The sequence below is a fragment of the Adiantum capillus-veneris genome, chromosome 24 (genome assembly GCF_014529385.1).
Source record: "Adiantum capillus-veneris isolate H3 chromosome 24, ASM1452938v2, whole genome shotgun sequence".
NCBI classification, from domain to species: Eukaryota; Viridiplantae; Streptophyta; class Polypodiopsida; order Polypodiales; family Pteridaceae; genus Adiantum; species Adiantum capillus-veneris.
Genome location: NC_140954.1, coordinates 26,747,592 through 26,771,199, shown reverse-complemented (window position 1 = coordinate 26,771,199; position 23,608 = coordinate 26,747,592). Strand labels below are relative to the sequence as shown.

Sequence of the window (23,608 nt, the reverse complement as noted above, 5' to 3'; positions counted from 1 at the left end):
TAGAGGTGTTGAATTTTAAAATGCCTCCAATATGGAATCCTTAACAATATGGTATACCTTGGCATACCTTTTGTTGGAGTAGATGGGGATGGATCATTGTTATAGTTCTCTTTTGAAATTCATGCCTAATATATGATTGTGCACTTAGGGGGTTCCTTCCCATTTGTATGAGCCTGGTATTTTCTACAACTTTGAGACAAGAAACAATGGCTATTTGGATAGGCTACCTTTTGCAAGGTATTTGGTTGCTTCTTCACCAATGATGGCCTACAAGTAGGACAAACATTGTGGCCCCATGTGGACAACCTTGCACTCATATCATTAGAGAAGAGCTCTTGGATTTACATAATAAAGAGAGAAAAATGAAAACAACATTCTTGAAATCAAAGGCCACAATAGTTGTGAATAGTCCATATAAGGATACCCCTCACAATTTCCGTCTCTTCTCCTTAGGAAGTGATATATCTATATTCCCGTCATAAAACAAACGTTGCTGGATGCAAATCATGTGGTGAAATTTATTAGAGAGCATCATTTTTTGACGCGAAAAAATCACCCAACAAAACTTTATAGATATTTTGTGCGACAAGGTTTGCCGCACCACATACTATGTTCTTGCCACCTTGCAAGATGTGAAGCTTGCTTTGATTAAAACAGTAACCGATAGATGATGGGATGCTGGGCTTAGCCAGTATCCTAGCTATCAAGAGGCAGCTACAAGATGTGCACAGCTTGTGAACTCGCAAGTTTTTTGGTGCAAGGTAGAGAGATTTTCACCCTAGCCAAACCATTTGTAGATCTTTTGCGAGTAGTACAAAAAGACTCTTTCATCTTTGGTTGCATTTATTGGTAAATGTCAGAGGCATTACGCAAAGTAAGAGAGCATGCTAGCTTTGGTGAAAAGAACAAAGCTTTTCCATAATCACCAGCTGCCAACAAGCAATGGGTGCAATTGCATACGTTGTTGCATGGTGCTGCATTCGTATTGGATCCCAAATTCCAAATGCACCAACAATTGGCCAATAAAGAATTCATGAGTGACTTCAGAACAGTGTGCTCTCAACTATCGGGAGAAGAGGATGGGAAAATTACTTTTCATCAACGAGATGATTATGCTAATAGAATTGGCATGTTCCAGGATCCATGGCATATAGATGCCATTGCACACACAAGTGCGCCTCTATGGTGGAAGGAGTATGGTGGAAAGAAAGTGAAGCTGCAACACATTTCTGTCAGAGTTCTATCTGTTTTTGCATCAAGTGGAAGCTGCGAGAGAAATCGGTCGTCTTTTGACTTTATGCATACCAAGAAATGAAACCGACTTCACCCTAAACGTGCTGCTGATTTGGTTTATGTTTTTTGCAACATGGGACTTATCCATAAGTCAGTGAATAATGCTTCAAGAGTAGCACAAGAGTAGTACAGTGTCTTTCAAACCCATGAAGCTATAGTTGTGGAAATAGACAATGACGATCATATGGAATGAGAGATAGCTTCAAAATAATTTATTATGGATGAAATAGATGATATGATTGGTGTGTTTGATAGAGACAAAGATGTGTGACTAAAGGCCTATAAGTTTTTCTCGCTGAGTATGTGAAAATTATGACACGTTGCCATGGTTACACTACAAGATGTTCACCCTCTCTCTCTCTCTCTCTCTCTCTCTCTCTCTCTCTCTCTCTCTCTCTCTCTCTCTCTCGTGATAAATGACGAATTGTGATTAAAAAAAATGTAGCCCTTCGCATTTTCTTCAAATCAAAATAGATAGGGTTAAAGTGAGCAAAGTGTTCAAGCCAAATATTGAGTCACCTCATTGAGTAGTTCATCGACGTCAAACTTAGTAATTTCAAGTGCAGGAGATGGGCCTGTAGGTTCTTGTTGCAAAGGACCATCCTGATCTACAATGGTCTGTAGAGTGATGCATACTGTTGCAACTTGACTTGGGCCTTTGATAGCCCTCAAGATGCCATGCAAAATATCAGTTGTCTCTCCTTGGCTTGCAAGATCTTTCCCTTCGCTTGCTAATGCAACGAGCGTCTTTGATTCTTTGGGAAGCAAAACTATGGGGCGTTTGCATTTAGGCATTGGATTATTGGCATGACTTTCTGTCACTTTCTCTACAATCCGACCATGCCCAACGTCAAAATTCTTGGGATGGTCTGACCAATCTACACGTCTCCCAAAGATGTCGTCAAAACAACACTAATGTATAAAGTAGAGTGCCATTTGGTTATTGTTTGGTATAACTCTCTCTCGTATGAATCTTCATAGCAATACTCTTGCGAGCCTTTTGTGGTGCAAGTCTGGTAGCTTTACAAGACCTGATTCCTTTGAATTTCCGGTGACCCAAAATAGTTGTTGTCACACAAAGTGGTTTGGATAGAGCTTCCTACACTCCTTAAGCCTGAGAGGATCGCCTTGCAACCCGGACTTGTCCTCTTCGATTCTAGCAATAGCTTTGAGGTCTTTCTCTTGGCCATAATACTCTCTCTTTGCTTTGTAGATGGCATGTGCTTTAGTGTGGTTAAGTTCTTCTTCCATATCTTTCAATCAAGCAAATATGTCATCATTAGAAAGACTTATAGTGAAGTTAATAATTTATCACTTTCAAATATTCAAAGAAAAAGACAAGATAACTTAATCATGTTGCAAGAAAGAGACATAATCTTTATCACCATGTCGTTAAGAGACTAGATAACTTGCTCAATTATATAATTTACAAGTGCAACTAAAGAGAAATAATCAAATCGGCACTTTAATTATCAACTTGTGGTATCCCACTCTATGGGCACCGTTTGGACGGAGAGAAAGATCAAAAGCGTTAGGTCGAGTTGAGGGATTGTTTGACTTGCCACTCTCAAGGTGGGTAAGTACATTTATTTAAAAAACCCTTTTGTCTTGCTGTTGTGACACTAACATGCACTTCAAGAGTCGTTTACAATTATGACACATGGAGTAGATATCCATGGCTTTATTCCAGGGAGGGGGATTAGTTGAAACGCATTTTGGGGTAGCCCATGGAAAATCTCTCTCGGTCTACTTTCTAGTTTCTATTAGCAAGTTGCTGAGAGGAGGAAAGCATGTCATTGTTTTGGTCTTTGTACATGACACCCAATCCAAAATTCCTGCATAGACCCCCTTCTATCCAAAGTAAAGCATCATGTTGCGGGAGTGAAGGTCATTGTGGAGATAGTAGTGCGCAAGTAGATACTTTAGAGTCTAAAGAAGAGCGTTATTATTTGAAAAATGTTATTTTGGAATAGCTCTATTGGTCCTTTAGTGGTTCATAATCGTGAATGGCAGTATGACTGCCATTAGCAGTGCACTCTTTTATCCACTGCTCTACATGGACGCCATTCCAAAAATGTGAAATGAGCATTGGACGCTCTATGTGGTGGACCATGGTAAGTGGATAAATAATTCCACAATGAGCGATTTACAAAACTATGGCTTTGTATTTGACCTGTTAATCCATTGTGGGTCCATGCCCCGGGGGATTCACTATTAGTAATGGGGGGATGTCACCTGCATGCATCAAAATTAGAGAAACCCCCCTATGTACGGTATCTTACATGCTAACCTACCCCCCTACATACGCACAAGATACGGACGTTCTCGCAATGAGCCATCCGCCCTCATACGGATTTCGTACGGAATGTAATGACTCGCTATTTTATGTATACTAGTAACATAAGAATTTTAGAAGCAACAAATATAATGAATACTAAAATAAAATAAACCAATCGTTTCAATGTAATTTGTCAAAAAACGAATAACATTTGCCTTGTAAATTGATACAAATCTCAATCTCAAAACATATGATACTAGCCACCTACTTAGTAAGCTTCCCACATAAGATTTAAGACACACATATGAAATGGATTGTTCTCTTAATAACAACTAATGCATACTCTTAAACAACCATGAAAAACTTCACTCATCAAATCAAAAACATTACAAAACAACTCGTTAAAAGATTAATCTTTCTGAACAAAAACAATTATATGTGATATGAATGCACGTCTATGCTTAAGCAAAATGCACTTTAAAAAAGCACCATCTGTATTTAACTTTGAGTTTGTACATAAAATATAAATCTTAAAAATTTCGCCAGAGCCTCCTTTCTAAGGAGACCTATTTCTCAAAAAAAATCAGCAGACCCTTTTCTTGGGCTCTCACATGGGATTTTCATCACATAATTTCTTTCTCCAAAAAAGCTGTCCACCTCATCTTGGGCTCCCACGTGAGATTTAAGGATTATCTTACACATTAAAATCAAACACATTTTCAATGAGTCAAAGTAATATAACTTCAAAGTGGTATTATGACCTGCATATCATAGTACATAGGAAACCTTCAATCACATAGTCTAATCACACGATTACCAAAAGGCCATGTCCACATCGATAGGCGATCATGTACAAAACAAACACAAAATGGAAACATAAAAGTATACCTAGATGAATCCAGGATAAGCCCATATTCACCCTCGAAGGAAAGTGCAAGGTATAGACCCATGGTAGTCACCCACAAGACAATATAACCATCAGCTCCATTATGCATAGTATTGACTAAATACCACGACATTCCCACTAACGTCGTCAGTGCCCAATAGTGGGGGTAGAACTAGGTACTAACATATGCTCCCCAACACAACACACACCACACGCACACACACATGAGCATACATCAACACAAAGTTCAATGTACTGAGTTTCTGTCATGACTCCGGAGATCAAGGGCATACTCAGCCATAATGAAGCCTAGTACTAAAAGAAGCATGAAATCAAAAAAATTAGCACAAATGAGGTAGATGATAGGGCATATGCACCACAAAAGATAGAAAACATAAAAGTAGCCTACCAAATTAACTTAATAACCCTCAAAACCAAACTACATTCCAAGTGCTAGTATGTCCTGCTTCTCATACTGCACAATCAACAAAATGGTATGTCCATGTCATATGACTGCCGCGTACATAAAATACATAAATCAAATCAAAACATGGCATATGGCTCCCTCTCTCCCCATAACAAAACCAAGTGTGTTTGTTTGCCCTATCCCTTTATTGAAGTTAATCACAATCTCCTTGATGGCCATACCCGAGTCTGCTTATCTGTAAAGATAAGCCCCATTCATAAACAAGAATACTTTCAAACAACTACACAGTTTGTAACTCCCTTCGTAGATTTTTAGATAACACATATTGTGTATCTATATCTTTGGCACGCTTACTCTTCTCTCTTTTTGCACGCCAAGCCTTGAGCTTTATCAACTGAACACCTTCGGGAAGAGCTTCATATAAATCATGGGCGCACTTTTCCATGTTACCAATGATACTATAAGCAGACTGGCGAGCTTTGTCTTTGCTTATAACAAAGGTTTCCTTGAAGACCGCACTTACAATTTCTTTTTCAAGCATTTTGTCCATGAGCATCTCATTTTGCACGATACTTTTTAACTGCTTCTTCGGCAATTCACTAATCACCTTGCAGAGAGTTAACCTTAGAGATTGAAGAAATACCTTCTTCTTACCCTCTGTCATATGACTATATAGATATCCTATTAAAAAAAAGAAGCATTCAAGTCAAACTACATATATATAGATATTTTCGATTCTATTTCAAACTATCACATCAAAGCTCCTGCATTAACCTAATGTGACACATTGATATACCATATTTCACTTTGAAAGCTCAAGATGGCACACCCGATCAAGTCATATGACCATGTGACAAATTGAGACTGTATTTGTAATTATATACAAAATAAAGACGTTGTGTATGTGTGACACATAGACCCAAGGTATGCTAGATGTGTCTTGGCAAGAAACTATAGCTCAAGATAACACACCCAATCAAGCTATATGACTATGTGGGAAATTGAGACTATAGAATTTGTAACTACATGGAAAAAAAAACTAACAGTCTTAAAAACTTTAATGCTTTTTATCGTAAAAAGAGGCACAACTACACGTTTGGTAAGAATGGAAAGCTCAAGAGACCCGGTCAAGCCATATGCATAGGTAGAAGAACTGAAGGTAAAAATCGATAGCTCAAGATGGCACACCCGATCAAGCCATATGACCATGTGACAAATTAAGACTATAGAATTTGCAACTACATGGAAAAAAAACTAACAGTCTTAAAAACTTTAACGTTTTTTATCGTAAAAAAAGGCACAACTACACATTTGGTAAGAATGGATAGCTCAAGAGATCCAATCAAGCCATATGCATAGGTAAGAACTGAAGGTAAAAATCGATAGCTCAAGATGGCACACCTGGTCAAGCCATATGATCATGTGACAAATTGAAACTATAGAATTTGTAACTACATGAAAAAAAAAAACTAACAGTCTTAAAAACTTTAATGTTTTTTATCATAAATAGAGGTACAACTACACATTTGGTAAGAATGGATAGCTCAAGAGACCCGGTCAAGCCATATGCATAGATAGAAGAACTGAAGGTAAAAATCGATAGCTCAAGATGGCACACCCGGTCAAGGCATATGACCATGTGACAAATTGAGACTATAGAATTTGTAACCTAAGGAGAGCTAAACATGCTCATATGATTATCTTAACCATTATATTGTACCTGACGTATGTCCCCTTTCCTAAAACCAGTTATATAATAGTTCTTTGCCTCACCTTTGCAGTGCATCTTCCAAGCAAAACTAGCATGCGAATCGAACTTTGGAATTCTTGTTAAAAAATCATACTGGCTAGCCACTGCATCGAAGCGCCTAGACTGTGAAGGCACTTTGTTTGTTATTAAAAAAAAAACGTTCATCTTGCGCCATCCCTACTCGGCTCTGAGCCTGTCGCGCCTAGCCTCACTGCTCGCCCTATGCTCCATGGTGACGTATTCTCCTCCCCGACACCTACAATCAGTCTCCACCTTTGCTTTCATTCTCTTTTTCTTAACACCACCAGGACATCTCCAAGGACTTGTGTACTCACCTAGGAAAGCATTTTCGAAGATTCTGGAGATTTTTGGATTATCTTGCAGCTAGTACCACCTAATTGATATGTATTCCTAATGGCTTCAAAAAATAAAAACCACTGATTTGTTTAGAGATTCCAATTTCAAATAAGGGGTGGCAAGCGCATACATCTTCATGCATCATGCCACCATCCTCATCCGTTTCGAGTGCCAGCCCAACCTGATCCTAATGAGCTTAGTCTGGCATTTTTATGCGGCGCAAATAGTAGTCATGCATCTTGGCCCATCCCTAGATTGCTATGGCCATCACAAACACGACCACAAGTCATGCATCGCTTCGCTTGCAAGGTGCTAGCCTCCCATTGTGAGCGTCAGCACAAACTCCTCCTCACATCGTCATCATCCTTGCCGAAGAAATCTGAAAAGAGGAAGCTTTGCCACTATAGAAGCTTGCATCACTGTGTATAGACAAACATCTCAAGCATAGAAACAATATACAGTTTTACAGATCAACATTAATTGAAGAAAGAGTTTGTGGCAAAGCCTTGCTAACTTGAAACAAATTTGGAATCCGGCACTCGCTGGCAGTGGTGAGCATAGATCTAAAGCCAATGTCTACCAAGTGAGGGGGGATACTAGGAAGCTAGAGAAGTTAGAACAGCATCGGTGAAAATTTTACTTAAAGAAACCTGACAACCTTCACTGAGGACATATCTGAACATTGTTTTCAAACCTTCACTGAGGACAAATCTGAACATTGTTTTCAAACAAGACGATTGCACACGCTAGCTACATTGTCAAATATAAACAAACTGATAACAAAATCCTTATACCAGACATAAATGGAATTGTAACATCGGAGAAATGGCAAAGAAGGCATGACGAAACAGCATTTCATAGAATAAAATAGAATAAAAGAACGATAGAATGAGACCTTAAAGGCACTCACCTTGAAGGCAGTCGCAATTTTCAACCTCTTTGCGGACGTCATTTCAGCCTCTCTCTAGTTGCACATCAGCGTCGCCGATGTATGACCGCGTGGGATCAATGCCATGCTCTGTGCATACCACCTCCCATAACTTGGCGCCGATTTGGTTGCCGCATTGGCCCCCTTGCAAAGGCTCCTCCTCATTCAAAGTGACAACTCTGCCGAATGACAAAGGTGCATAAGGAAGGGTCTTGATGTCTTGGGCATTTTTCGGTGTCGACATAACTTCCAATTGAAATGGTCTCGGTGTCTAGTCACTTGTAGCTTTGATCATGGCACTTCTTTCTAGGATAACACAAAACACTCAAAGCCAGTCTTACAATGGCTCTCACTTTGTTATAAAGAGAAACATGGATATTTGGCTGCTCTCCAATACAATTTTTTGGCTTCAGCGAGCGAATGTCAGTGCTTGGTTCTGTTTGCATTGTAGGGTTAACACTCTTCCTTTGCTGACACGTAAGAACATAATAGCACTCTTCCTCATGGGCAGCAGTGTTCTTTATTCCAAGGTTATCAACACCATTGTATGGTGTGCAGACAACCAGCTGCTTACGTGAGGGGTCATGAGACAAAGGCAAGAGAGAGAGAGAGGAGGCCTGGCGCAGAGAAACAAGCAAGCCCACCCCCAGGTTGGAAAGCTTAACCCATTGATACCATGTGGAAATCAGAGATGGTGACCTCTCTCTCACTTAGACAACAGGCGCAGACGCACTCTCACGCATACACTCACAGAGGCGCAACCGTTTTGGTTTTGATCTATTTTAGTTTTGGTGATGTTTACAATTAATATAATAATGCCTCATGTGCCGGTTCACTTCTAGGCGGACACTTCCTTGTCCATCCAATACTAGCTTCCCGCTCACCAAGCAAATGGGTATCCGAATGCGTCTGACAGAGGCCTAAGTGATCCAGCTCGAGGTCCACCTCCATATTGGCGCTAATGAACGAGCTATGAATTGAAGATCTAGCAGCCATCCTCAAGACCTTTTGTTCTCTCTCCCTCTCTCTCTCTCTCCAACCCTCTTGATCTAGGTGCTCAATGTCCAAGGGATGCTCTCTCTCTCTCTCTCTCTCTCTCTCTCTCTCTCTCTCTTCCTTTGAAGTTTGATGGGCATTCAAGCATGGCGCCACCCTTGGCCAAAGCACAGCGTTTCTCTCTCTCTCTCTCTCTCTCTCTCTCTCTCTCTCTCTCTCTTTGTCTCTTTTGAAGAGAAGTATGAGCTCCTTAGGAAAGCATAATCGCACACTTACAATAGCATCATGGTGGCAGATTCTTGAGGCCAGCACTCAACCAAGTTTTGCCAACACGCCATTCAACGATGATACAGTCGTCGTGTAGTACTTGTTTGCATTGGGGAGACTCTTACTTCAGGCTGCATAATCAAGATTGTTAATCTCATCAAAGAGCTTGTCCACAAGGGGCTTCAAAGCCTTCTTCTCTGTGTTGCTTTTTGAGGCAATCCGAGTGTTGATGTCAAAGCGAAGGTAGGATGCCTTGAGGCGCGAGTCATTTTGCACATATGGCCATGCCTTCTTGTCAAACAATCAGGGCTTTCACATTCACAATGTCCTTGGAAGATTCCTTGGCCCTTGCAGCTACATCGGATTGGAGAGAGGGCCTGCAAGTAGGACCTCTCCTTCAATGGAAAGTCCGTGTCTCGGGCTTGATCGGTATTATCAGTACCAGGCAGGCCACCGAAGGGAGGAGGGGGACCTTCCACCTTGATGATGGTAGCAGCAGTGAGAGCCTCCTCAGCGAAGATGGCAGCAGGGGTGGCGGTTGCGAGAAGAAAGAGGAGGGCACGGCGGGAGCACTGACAGGCGGGTTGGGAAGAGCTGTTGGCACGGATGGGTAGCATAGCGGGCTTGAAGAAGGGCACGGCGGGAGCACTGACAGGCGGGTTGGGAAGAGCTGTTGGCACGGATGGGTAGCATAGCGGGCTTGAAGGAGGGCGCCACAGAGGTGGAGACCTTGGCGGTGGAGTTCAAGGTAGGAGTGGTGGGCGACACAATGCCAGCCATGGCTACTGTTGTGCTTGCCATCTCCCCCCCTCTTAGGCTGTTGCAATCGCTCTTCTTGTTCTTCTTCTTCTTCTTCTCTCTCTCTCTCTAGATTTGCCCAAGGAATGGGCATTCAGCAATTTCCTCCTGAGTCTTGGCTCTAGCTCTAGCCTCTCAGGCTCCAGCTCAGTCTTTCTCTCTTCCTTTCCTTGGAAATTGGAAATGACCAGCACCCCATCCATTCACTCTTTAATGAATTGGAATTGGAAAGTTGGGGCAGGGCTTTTGGAAATTGGAACACAGTTAGGCCCATGTCACACACGTCCGGCCGTATGTGTGTGCAATTGACATGGCAAAAAGGTATTGGCTATTGTGTGCGTCCACTGCAACGAATGCTCACCCGGCCTAGACCCCTCGATCATCTTCGCCCAAAAGCGGACATGAAGAGAAAAAAGGGCGCGACCTGTGAAGATAGGCGAAAAATTCTTACGCGTGCTTAGAGAAGCGGAAGTGGAACCAGTTTATTTGCTGATGTAGACGTTCAAAAGGAGAGCCTCCGCTGTGTGTGACAGACAGAGGCCTTACTAGTGCCTAGGGAACAAGTGGCAAAGTCATGAGGCCTACCAAGTTTAAGGTAAACACCAAATGAGCCTGTACAATTGATCTCTATTCAATAGAACTTGCAGTGTTCAGGAAAAATCATCTTTCCAAACATACAAAATTTCTTTCCTTAAATTTTTCAAGAGGAGATTTCAGAAAATTAGGTTTTTTCTTGGATTTTTACACTATTTTTCTCTATTTTGAGGCAGAATTTCTCCTTTTCCCCTTGCCCTTAACCGGACTTTTTGAAATTGCAAACGGCATGATATTAAGCTAACACACATCTTTCCCGAACATTGAATAGAAGAGCAAGTATATTTGCCAAGTACAACAACCATAACTGATCTCTATTAGTATGGCTATTCAAGTATTTCATATGTGTGGTCAATTTTGAAAGTGGTTTATTAATGGGTATCTAAATAGATACCACCAAATGGAAAAGGGGAAGGCTTCACAGAGATAGCGGGGAGCCAGTCAAGTGGATGAAGGGAGAAGAAGACACGTGGGCATGAGCCAGGTAGGGAGCAGGCAGATAGGAGTCTCAGACGATTCTCTCTCTCTCTCTCTCTCTCTCTCTCTCTCTCTCTCTCTCTCTCTCTCTCTCTCTCTCTCTCTCTCTCTCTCTCTCTCTCCCCCCCCTTCATTTGTTCCCCTTGCGACAATTGCAGATAAGGCCTGCAAGAGTTGGGAGTGAAGCAAGGCTGTTTGTGGGACGTGATACAGGAAAAAGGAGCTCTCGCTTGCATTCGATGCAGCCACTATCATGTCACACCTCTGCCAAGGTTGCCAAGGCCCGTCCCTCTCTCCCCACTATTCACAGTAGTTGGTTGCAGACGGTAGCAGACGAGGTAGGCACGATAGACACATCCCCCCCCCCCCCGCCCCCCCCCCTGCGTGCTTCAGTACCCTCCTCTTTGACTGCTTGCATGCCAACCTCCCCACCGCCCCCTCCTTCCCTCCTCTCCCCCTCCATCTCTAATCGATCGTGTGTGGCACAGGCCTAAGATAAAGCTCTATCATTTTGTAATGTAAGCCCATATCACACCAAGGCAATGGACGCAACTGACCTAGTGGAGCTTGAGCGGCACCTGGAAAAGATGTGTTGAGCTTTTTGAGCCTTTGTTACAGAAAGCACGAACGAGTGTGTGTATCAAATAGGAGTTGATTACAATGATGGTTGTAAAGTTGATATCGTGGGTGCAGGAGAAGCTCTTGATCATGCCATTGGTGTTGCTATTGAGTTTGCATACAAAGAAGAAGAAGAGAAGAGTAACTTGGATGATGTGCAAGAAGACAATAATAAATAAAATGAGGGTGCATATGTGGAGACAAAGGCTATGGAGATGGTGGGATTGATGATGATGATGTTGAAGAGGCTAATGAGGGTCTGAATGTCCAAGGTATTGATGCCTAGTGACTACATAGAAGAAGATCAGTCAAGTTTATGGTAGCATTGACCCCAACAAATCTAGAAGCTTGTTCAACAAGTCTTAAAGATGTTAGCTAAGGGAGAGGACAGGGAGGTACCATATTTTCATTGGTATAGCTATCTTACTTTGCTAAAGGAGTAAATTAATTCTTTGAAATACCAAGAACAACACCCTCATGTGAAAGATTCTTTAATTGGCTTGTTAGGGCATGTGTCTTATGGCATAAGCACTTAATACCCCCCCCCCCCCCCCCCCCCCCCCCCTCGCGGGTAGGTCCCCCCCTACCTTATGCATACGGTACGAGCATGAAATAATTAGGGGCTACCCCTATTGTATACGCTTATGTCTGACCTCTAAAAACCCCCCTCTTGTACACTCACGTGATACCATAGGGAAATCCATAGTGAATCCCCCAGGGTTCATGCAAGTGGACTTTGAAGATATTTGCTGCATACAGTGGCTCTTTAAATGCAGGATGTGTGACATCTATATGCTTCATGTGTGCCCATCTCCCTTCTCCTAGCTGTGGAGCCTGTATGTTGAAGATTGCAGTTTTTGGAAAAAAGGGGAGTTGAGATTGATCAAGAGCGAGAGTGGCACTAGCAGCAGACTTTATTCTAATGATAGTTTTTGGCTCTTCAGTATCATCGAAAGAGCTGGTTTCCACTCTCGTGTGCCTTGCTGTTCTTTCCAGCTTTCCCTTGCTCTTGAACTCAATATACAACTGTTTCACAAGTTGTATGCAAGTAGCTATGCATGGCAAAGTAATGATTTCATGACTTTTAAGATCCTACAAAATCTTTGCAATCTGCCCAATAGATTGCTTGACCATGTTTAATAATGAACCTGATGTCGTTAGAGATATGTCAAAAGCAGCGGGCATAAATCCGTGCTAAAGCTAATCAAATACAAACTTTACTAAGGCCTCTGTGAACTGGTAATAATGTTCTGGAGTAGAGGGGTTTAGGCAATGACGAAGCTTTGGCTCTGACATGTGATGAAAGTAGTGTACTATCACTTTGAAGGAAATTTTTTTTTGATGTTTTGTCAGCTTAGTATCCACCATATCTGCAAGATATAATTTAAAAATATAAATGTTGTCATGATCCTAGTCACAATTGACATAATTTATAGCAAACAATGATATATTATGATTTCCATCCATACATTGCACAATAGAGAGGAGAACACACAAGGAGAGAGATGGAGAGAGGTGAACAGGCTAGGAGTGTGAGGGACGCTCATCACAAGAACTCGACCCTATTATGTATGTTACATAGTACATAATTCATAGCAAACAATGATATATTATGATTTCCATCCATACATTGCACAATAGAGAGGAGAACACACAAGGAGAGACATGGAGAGAGGTGAACAGGCTAGGAGTGTGAGGGACGCTCATCACAAGAACTCGACCCTGTTATGTGTGTTACATAGTACACCTAAACGATCAGAGCGTGAATTGAAGGAGTACGAGCGGAAGTGGGACGCGAGAGAGAGTGTGAGAAGAAGAGCACGACGATATGGTGAACTCGCTCTACTGTAATGTGTAGAGCATAGTGAGTTCTTATTAGGTTTTTACAAAAGAATATGTGTACATACCTGGCGGCCCGCCCACTTACCTGGGCGACCACATTGGGCTTTATACCCCAACAACCTCCCACTTAAATTCCAATGTGGTATTTTAAGTGTGAGGGAAGCTACTATACAAGCTAATATACAAGAGATGTAGAGAAGTGATGTACTATCCTACACCTAACTGCTTGCAAAAATGCGCAAAGCTCTCTGAGGGAAGTCCTTTTGTAAGTATATCAGCAGGATTTTTTGTGGTGTGAACTTTGACAAGATGAAGCTGCTTATCCTCGAGCATTTCCCTGATGAAATGATACTTCACATCCACATGCTTTGTCTTTGAGTGATAAACTGGATTGCGAGCCAATTGTATAGCACTTTGACTATCACAATATAACACAGGCATCTCTTCTTTGATTCCCAAATCTGTTACTAGTCGATTAAGCCAAATTGATTCTTTGCATGCCTCTGATGTTGCAACATATTCAGCCTCTGTAGTAGACTGAGTAACACAATCTTGTAATCTAGAACGCCATGATACTGCTCCACCAGCCAATGTAAAGACATACCTTGACGTAGACCTTCGGTTGTCTAAGTCACCTGCATAATCTGAGTCTGTAAAACCCTTTACACTTAGCTCCTGACTCCCATAGCATATACGCATACTCTTTGTAGCTTTCAGGTATCTCAATATTCCTTTCACTGCCTCCCAATGTTTCTTGCCTGGGTTTGACATGTATCGACTTACTACTCCCACTGCAAATGCAATGTCTGGGCGAGTAGCAATCATTGCATACATCAAACTACCCACTGCAGACGCATATGGAATCTTATCCATTTCAACCTGTTCTTCCTCAGACACAGGACAATCTTGTTTGCTAAGTTTCACATATGGTGGCAATGGAACACTCAGTGCCTTTCCCTTCTCCATATTGAAACGTTGCAAAACCTTGTCAATATACTCTGTTTGAGATAACCAAATCAACTTCTCTGATCTGTCTCTCTCAATGCGCATACCAAGTATATGACTTGCCTCACCCATGTCTTTCATGTCAAACGATTTTGCCATCTTTGACTTCAAAGCTGAAATTTCTTCCAAGTGCTTGCCAGCAATCAACATGTCATCCACATACAAAATAAGGATCAGCCAACTACCATCCTTAGCCTTCTTTGTATATAGACAGTGATCGAACTCACTACGTTTGTAGCCTTGAGAAATTATAAACTTGTGGAATTTATGGTACCATGCCCTCGGTGATTGTTTTAAGCCATAAAGACTCTTTAACAACTGGCATACCCAATCTTCCTTGCCTTTCTCAACAAACCCTTCTGGCTGCTGCATGTAAATTTCCACATCTAAAACACCATGCAAGAACGTTGTCTTGACATCCATTTGGTGCAACACCAAATCTAATATGGAAACCAATGCAAGAAAGCATCTCAATGTAGTCATCTTGACCACCGGAGAGAAGACTTCATCAAAGTCAATGCCTTGTTCTTGCTTAAAGCCCTTGGCAACAAGCCTTGCTTTGTACTTTGGCTGACTATCATGAGCGGTGATCTTATACCTGTAAACCCATTTACAAGGTAGAGCCTTTTTGCCCTGTGGTAATTTAACTAGCTTCCATGTCATGTTTTTATGCAGAGCTGTCATCTCTGACTGCATGGCCAATTGCCAATTCCCGGAGTCCTTCATTTGCACTGCTTCCTTGTAACATGAAGGCTCATTGCAATCAGTCAACATGACATAGTTCATAGATGGAACAAACCTATCAGGAGGTCGCGTGACACGTCCAGATCTACGCACAATAGATGGCTCAGGCTCAGCCACAACCTGTGGTTCCACTCTATCCTGTCCTTGCTCCTCTTGAGCCCTGACATTTTGTCTTGCACATGCAGGTCCATCTTCTTGGAAGACAACTCTTCTAATCTCCTCAACCCTCTCTGGTTTAGAATGATATTTGGATTCATTAAAGTGAACATCATTACTGCGGACAACCTTTCTGGATTCGGGATCCCAAAGTCTGAACCCCATCTCACCAGAATTACCATACCCTAGAAAGATGCACTTTCTACTCTTTGGCTCAAGTTTGTTCCTAAATTCCTTTGGAACGTGAGTATATGCCTCACAGCCAAAGACTCTGAGATGCTTGTATGAGGGCATTTTGCCTAACCATACCATCTCTAGCACTGAATCCTTCTACAAAACCTTGCTAGGAGATCTATTTACAAGATGAACAGTTGTATCAAAACCCATTTGGCTGCTGTGCATTAGACAACATACTTCTGACCTTCTCTTGTATGGTCCTATTCATCCTCTCAGCAACACCATTTTGAGGAGGATTGTAAGGAGCAGTAAGTTCACGTTTTATACCTTTTGACTCACAAAAGTCCTGAAAGGCCTTTGAAACATACTCTCCACCATTGTCAGTGCGTAAGCATTGAAGCTTCTTGCCACTCTGATTCTCCACAAGTGTCACAAACGTTTTGAAAACACTAAACGCTTCATCCTTGTGCTTGAGAAAGTAAACCCATACTTTCCTCGAGTAATCATCTATAAATGTCATAAAGTAAGAAGCTCCCCCTAGGGATAGGTTAGGCATAGGTCCACACAAATCACTATGAACAAGTGCCAACTGTGTATCTCTTCTACTGCTTCTATGCTTATGTGGCTGCTGTGTTTGCTTACCATACAGACAATGTTCACAGAATTCAAAATCATTAAATGAAAAGCCATGCAAATAACCAGAACGAGACAAGATTTCCATTCCCTTCTTGGACATATGTCCTAACCGGCTATGCCACAAAGAAACGTTCGGCTGCTCGGTTACATTGATTACATTTTTAGAGACATTTGATACATAGAACCGTTGGATATCTTCCACATGTTCTGTCCAAAAGTGGTGACGTAGCCAGCATCATCAAGTAAACCTGTGCTGATCAAGCTCTTTGTGATTGCGGGAAAATGTCTCACATTCTTCAGCGTGAAAGAAGAGCCATTCTGAAACTTCAATTGAACATCTCCAACACCTAAGATCTCACATGTCTGCCCATTGCCTAGCCGAACATGATCTTTAGTGGGCACATAAGAGGTAAACCACTCCTTGTTTGGAGACACATGAAGTGATGCCCCTGAGTCTATAATCCAGTCACTCAGTGCATTTCCATCAGATGCTGTAAGAAGAGCTGAGTCCATTGTATTCTTCAAGAAGTAGATGTCTCCTGACACTAGACTGTCATCCACTGCAACAGTGTTTGTCACATTTATTTCTTGAATCTTCACTGAGGACTTGTTCTTCTCACCATGGTCTTCAGCTTTCTCTTTGCCTTTTTCTGCTTTCCATTCTCTGCAGTCTCTTTTCATGTGACCCTTCTTGCCACAATGGTAGCATTCTATGTCACTCTTGCCTTTAGCACTGCGGGACTTTCTACGAGACTGATTCCTCTTTCCACCTTTGTACTTTTCTTTGGTCCTTCCCCTGACAACTAAGGCTGTTCCTTTGCCTTTTTCCATTGTCTTTCTATTGGTTTCTTCAGTAAGCAGACTTCCTTCTACACCTGCTATGTTCAAACCATCTAGAAGTGCATAATTACTCAAAGCTGTGCAAAAAGTGTCCCAACTTTCCGGCAATGTGATCAACACGAACATAGCTCTAACAGGTTCATCAAACTTGACACCTTGAGCTGACAACTGACTATAGATTGTGTTGAATTCATTCAGATGATTGGACATAGGTGTCCCTTCTTTCATCTTCAAGTCAACAAGCTTCTTAAGCCAGTATACCTGTGAAGCTGCACTCTGCTTCTCATAAAGATCACTCAGCTTTAACCATGCTTGATAAGCCGACATCTCGTCTGCTACATTGAAGTAAACGCTTTCTGCCAAAGTCAGCATAATGGTAGAAAGTGCCAATTCATCCATTTCGCTCCATTCATCTTCGTCCATATCTTCTGGTTTTATCCCCTTGAGCTTTATAGGTTTTATCTGCTTCTTTTGTACCAACACGTGCCAAATCTGCTGCTTGCACAATGGGAAATTGGTTCCATCCAGCTTCTTGATATTGTAAAGAGCAGTGTCCTGTGATCTAGCCATAGCTACGCTTCACAGTAGTTTACTTTCTTGGGAAAAATTCGGTAGAGTTTCCCCTGTAAACTGACCTCTGAACCAATATCAACCTGTCAAATGAACCAAGAAAGCTTCAGATGCTGCATAAATTTTGACAGAGTCTCCTTTGTAAAATGGCTCTGGTGTACTCAAAAACAGACCAAAAAACACTGTCTCTCTGACACTGTAAGCTGTGGGTAAACCTGTCCTGCACATGTACTGTCTCTGACTATCCTGTCATTGTCCTGTAAGCATAAACTATGACAATGCCTCAATGGCAGTAAAGCAAAGATGCAATCCCAACTGTCTAACTCACAGTCAATACATCCTAGCTGCCTATCTAAGGGTGCTCGAGGGATCGCTCCAAGACCTGTATCACCGAAAGGATCTCAGCATTCAAGAATCCCCCAGCTCAATAAAACCTCACTCGACCCTCAACAAAGGCTGCAGTAAATCTGACAGTACATAGACTTCCCACAAAGTCATACATCCACAAATTTCCCACTATATGCTGTAACCGTTGCGGCGGTTGTTTGCTACGTGACTCACAGCCAGCAAACCCTCAACAGACATACATCATCTCTCACAATACATCCCATGTGGAAGTACCTGCAATGTCAGGATGAAATCTGAAATATCAAGCAGCAAACACAAGCTACCTGATGAACTAGTGGATGTCGCCTACAATCTGTGTGTAGATGCGCCCGTGTCGTATGTGACACGCCTCCAAGAACTGTGAGCCGTCCTTCGATGTGTAGACAGCCACAAATCAACACTCTGGGAGTGTCGATATCCTCATCACCTGCAGTCGTAGGCCGAAAACCCCAAATTTGCAGAGTCGGATCTGCACCCGCTGAGACCACGTAGTCAAAAATGGCCTGCGTAGAACTTTGTCGAAGCCGAACGGTAACCGAGATGACCTCAGAATGAAATTCTGAGAACACCAAGTCCTACGGGCTTGCCCATAGAATTTGGGGCCGTGTTTTTGCCTGGCGAATTTCACTCCAATCTAAGCTGGTGACTACCTCCTGCAGTGCTGCCCCGAGCCTCTATCTGAGCTCTGATATCAGTTGAAGGAGTACGAGCGAAAGTGCGACGCGAGAGAGAGTGTGAGAAGGAGAGCACGACGATATGGTGAACTCGCTCTACTATAATGTGTAGAGCATAGTGAGTTCTTATTAGGTTTTTACAAAAGAATATGTGTACATACCTTGCGGCCCGCCCACTTACCTGGGCGACCACATTGGGCTTTATACCCCAACATGAATGTGAACAAACCAGCTTATGTGAGATACAGTCAACACAAGTATTGGACGTTGTTGTAATGTTAATTGATATTTTATTCAATCTAATCCCTGATAAAGTGTGTGAAACGCACACCACAACCATCAACATGACAGTTTAAGAATCTCAGATTGTGGCCAAATATCATAGGTATTTACATCCAATACAACACCAAGTCATCTACCGATGAGTGGTGTATCTAAGGATGAGAAAGTACAAGGTCAAGGCATGTCATGCTAAGATGAAGAGGGCATAGGTATTCATCTCTCAACTCTTCGGTAGACAGACATATCCCTCATATTTCTATGTAGTAAGAAGGATGATGTGACTTAATCCAATCCCTCATGATGTGTGTAGCTCACAACACAAACATTAGCAGACAACTTAACAATCTCAGATGCAGGCCAAATATCGTATGTATCTACATCCAAGACAACAACAAGTCATCTAGTGATGAACAATGACGTGTCTTTGGAGTTTATAGTAGCCGAAAAGTAAATAGTGCATCACACAGAGATGAAGAGGGCATAAACTATGTATCTCTTCACTCTCTATATAAGGAGCAGAACCCTTGCGTTTCTACGTGATACATACAATGACTTGATCTTATCTAAAATTGACAAACCTTTAGGTCACTCTGAAGTGAGAGGTGTAGCATCATGCCTATTGCACTCCACAAGTCATGTCATAATAATCAATATCTAATTCTCCTAAATGATTTTCTCATGTTAAACTGATCATTTAATATGGGGAAGTGCCATGGGAGAAAAAGTTAGAATATTGGTTAAGCTAGCAGACCAGCCATAGTAGGGATCCAAAGGAGGGAAAATAGGGATCCAAAGGGGGGGACATCTGCAAAAGAGCCATGTGCAACAATGGGCTAAAAAGACCCTAAGGTTCAGCCCATTAAGACTTCCAAAATGCTAAGGCTCCAAAATTCAAAGGTTTTGTCCAAAGGTCAAGCATGGGGGGAATTGGATGCTTTGTGTGTGTCCCAAAAGTCTTTTCAAATCCCTACATAGGACGGGGGGAGCCTAGCTTGTAGGGTATGAGAGAGAAAGTCACACACACACACACACACACACACACACAAGCTCCCTTTACACAAAGGGAATGAGGGACACATGTCAGCTCCCTAGCCCAGATGCCCACAAGGTGTACCCAATTCCTATTGGATGGCCTTGGAGGTGGACCAATGAGATTTAGGCCAGAGTAAATCTAGTTTAATTAATCTAAAAACACTTAATAGAAGAACCAATGAGAATTAAGTCCTCTAGAAGACTATTGGACAGTCTCCCAAGGGGTCCAATGAGCATTCAACAGCCCAATGGCTTGTCTGATTCCTATTGGCCTTGGAGGTGGTCCAATGAGAGTTTAGTTGAATTATTGAATTACCTAAAGCTCTCACAAAAGGGGAAACGGGGACACATGTCAGAAGGCTATCACTTATACTACTTAATTACCATTGGCTAGGCCTGGGGAGGTCCAATGAGAGGAGAACATGAGCAAATAGCAAGAGGGGTCGACTAAGAGAGAGAGGGGGCTGATTTTTGCAAGGCATTATCACACACACACTCACACAATCTCATGTGTGAAGTAAAGAAGACTCTCTCTCATTCTCAAGCTTTAATGGAAAGCTTATCACCTACTCCAAGCTTGTGAGAAGGGAGGCCTACACCAACAACTCTTGGCTTTGTGATGCAAATCCAACCAAGAGCCAAGCTTCAATGCCTGCTCATCTCCTCTACCATGCTAATTACTAAGCTAAGATGTGCTAATATGAGTGATTATGTGAGGAGATGTACATCTTGCTCGTAAGACTACTCCTTCTTCCTCTCAATCTACTCTCATACCCTGCTAGCTCTCACCATCTTCGAAGGTGTGTGAGGTCTTGGGTCTGAGACCGGGGATAATTGATGTTGTGTTTGATAAGTGTTTTTCTTAGTGCATGAAGCTTTCATCTTCATTGCACTAGCTAGTCTTGAAGGAACACAAAGAATTGTATTGTACAATGTCTCTCTTGATGGGACAAACCATAATACAAAGCCTTTTGGAGGGGGGACCGGCTCCATGAAAATCCGGTCCTCAACTGTTGTGAATAGCTTAATTTCTCTCTCTTTTGAAAGTATTGTTCATGCTATCTAACTAGGTGTTATGCTTTTTGTTGCTCTCTCCACCCAAGCACTCTTGTAATTCTCATTAGGAATCTATTCTAATGAAATTCCCACTATGTTCATGCTAATTTTCGCTACACACAAGTTTTTAGGCCATTAAATGTTACAAGTCGTCCACTAAATTCTAACTTAGCCCTGTGGTGAGAGATAGACTACTGCACCACACAAGTGACAATCTAAGTCTCTGCGATGAACCAAGTGGTTGCACATTACGGGAAAATCAACTAGTTTCTACTCACTTCTAAAGTGATCCAGATGGATACACACACTGGCCTATAACCTACAAGCTAACTCTATGGTGAGAGAAAAACTACGCACCACATGAGTCTGGCACAACACACAAAATCAAGTTAGAACAAATGGAAACAACTTTAAGATTATACCTCAATAAAGTCCAGCTATCTATTGCACTCTCATCTGCAGTCATTGGTTTCAATCAAAACGGGCGACAGTCTTTATATAAGTAGTTTTTTTATCAAAATATATTTTGATCAAAATATATTTCAATCAAAAAGAAAAAATACAGCTATTCGGTGATTATTCGAGATTTTGGCATATAACATTTTCTACATATATTTTTTTAGTACGGGTGTATAAATGCAATGCAGGTGCCAGATACTCTGAGATGTTAACAAATGCCTCTTGCATGATCCACCCTTCAGTCATCCATGGCTTTGGTTGAGACCGTATCCACACAACATCTTTGATAGTCTTGAAAAAACTCTCTAAAAAGAACATCCATCATGCATGCACTACTCCACATATAGCGCTCTCCCCAACCATGTGAACTAAGAGGTGGATTTGACTAAGAAGGACCGATCAAGGAAATGCATCCTCAATGGCACACATGGTTTCTGCTAAAAGTGTTTGATTAGCAGGGATAACATCTATTTCAATTCCCTTGGAGCTCACAAATCTGCAAGAAAACACACAAGAATACACTAAGTGCTAGTTGAGGTTATTGTGTACATAAAACATTGTACTTGAGTGAGTCTTGTGGTGTACCTTACTAGCCCTCCACGTTTAAAAATAGCATCCCTCACTTTCTTCTCCCAAATTATACACATACTCACAAGCAGAATGAACTACAATGTAAATTAGAGGAAGGGGAAGTGAGAGAAAGTCATACACACAAATGATATGTGTCCTAAAAAACAAAAAGTAGAGAGAATAGAGAAAGGGACATTACCTGAAGCATCTTATTCCAATCATGGGACTTCAACCCATACAATTAAACGCTTCCACCTTTCTTCGCTTTTGGTAAAATTGCTCCCTTTAGCAACCTCATGTATCCTGTTGGTGTGGAAATAGACTCAATGGTACCCTTCATAATGTCAAATTCTTCTTTGGCTAGCATCCATGGTGCTTTAAGAAGCACAATCTTCCCATTGGGGGCATGACGTGGAGTAGCAGAGGCGGGGAGACGTTTCAAGATACTTAAATCCTCCCTCACCCCTAATGAGTCCTTCTTGCCAATAACATGGTCCCACAGGGTGAGGGCTATATTCTTGAATATTTGCATGGGATCCAAGAGATGGAAGCCTTAAAAATATGGAATACCTTGACATACCTTTTGGTGGACTACACGAAGCCGGATTGTTGCTGTAGTGCTCTTCCCAAATGGTTTCCCAATTTGCCATAGTGAGCTTTTGAGGCGTCTTCACATTTGTTGGAGCCTTGTGCTTGCTATGACCATGCAAGGCATCCAACCTCTCTGCCACCAATGATGGCCCGCAAGTAGGACATGCATTGTGGCCCGATGTTGAGAACCCTGCATACATATCATATCATTATAGAGAAGCTTCAAACTAGAGGAAGAGAGAACAGAGAGAGAAGAAAAAGGGATATACCAGAAATCTTTCCAAGCCGAGGATAGTCGTGCATAGTCCACATAAGGATTCCCCTCACAATGGATTCTCTCCCCCCCTTTGCAAGTGAGACATCTACAACAGGGATGCCTCTCCATAACTCCTCCAACTCCTTGATGAGGGGCTTGAGGTAGAAATCAATATTTGACAATTTGTACTTCCCTCGCATAAGCAAGGAAAGAAGCATATTTCCCTTCTTGGCTGTTTCCCTATGGTGGAATATTTTAGTTGACGATCACCACACGCGACATGCTCCATAAAGTAGACTTAGTGCCAAAGGGATTGACACCATCACTTACTAGTCCCAGCCTCAAGTGTTGAGGCTCCAAACCAAACTCTGGCCATTGAGGTTCGACGTGCCTCCATGCAGGTGAAACAATAGGGATACGGATCATTCCATCATTTGAGCGGTGGTTGGCGTGCCACGTGAGAAGCTCCACCATAGACTCGCTTTTTAACATCTGTTGAATGCAAGCAATTAATGGAAAATGTGTCAACACCTTGTGGGGTAGGTGCACCCCACTCACTTTAGTCTTGTAGCGTGCTTCCCCGCACACAAGACATGAGGTAGCATGTGCATGCTCATTGCGATATAGTATGCAATCGTTGACACACTCGTGAATCCGCTCAT

General features: G+C 42.0%; 1 pseudogene; it reads right to left on the bottom strand.

Annotated features, from left to right (window-relative positions):
• Positions 1-8,193: 8,193 nt before the first annotated feature.
• Positions 8,194-10,087, bottom strand: LOC147426119 (oxygen-evolving enhancer protein 3-2, chloroplastic-like; annotated as a pseudogene).
• Between the last annotated feature and the right edge of the window lie 13,521 nt (positions 10,088-23,608).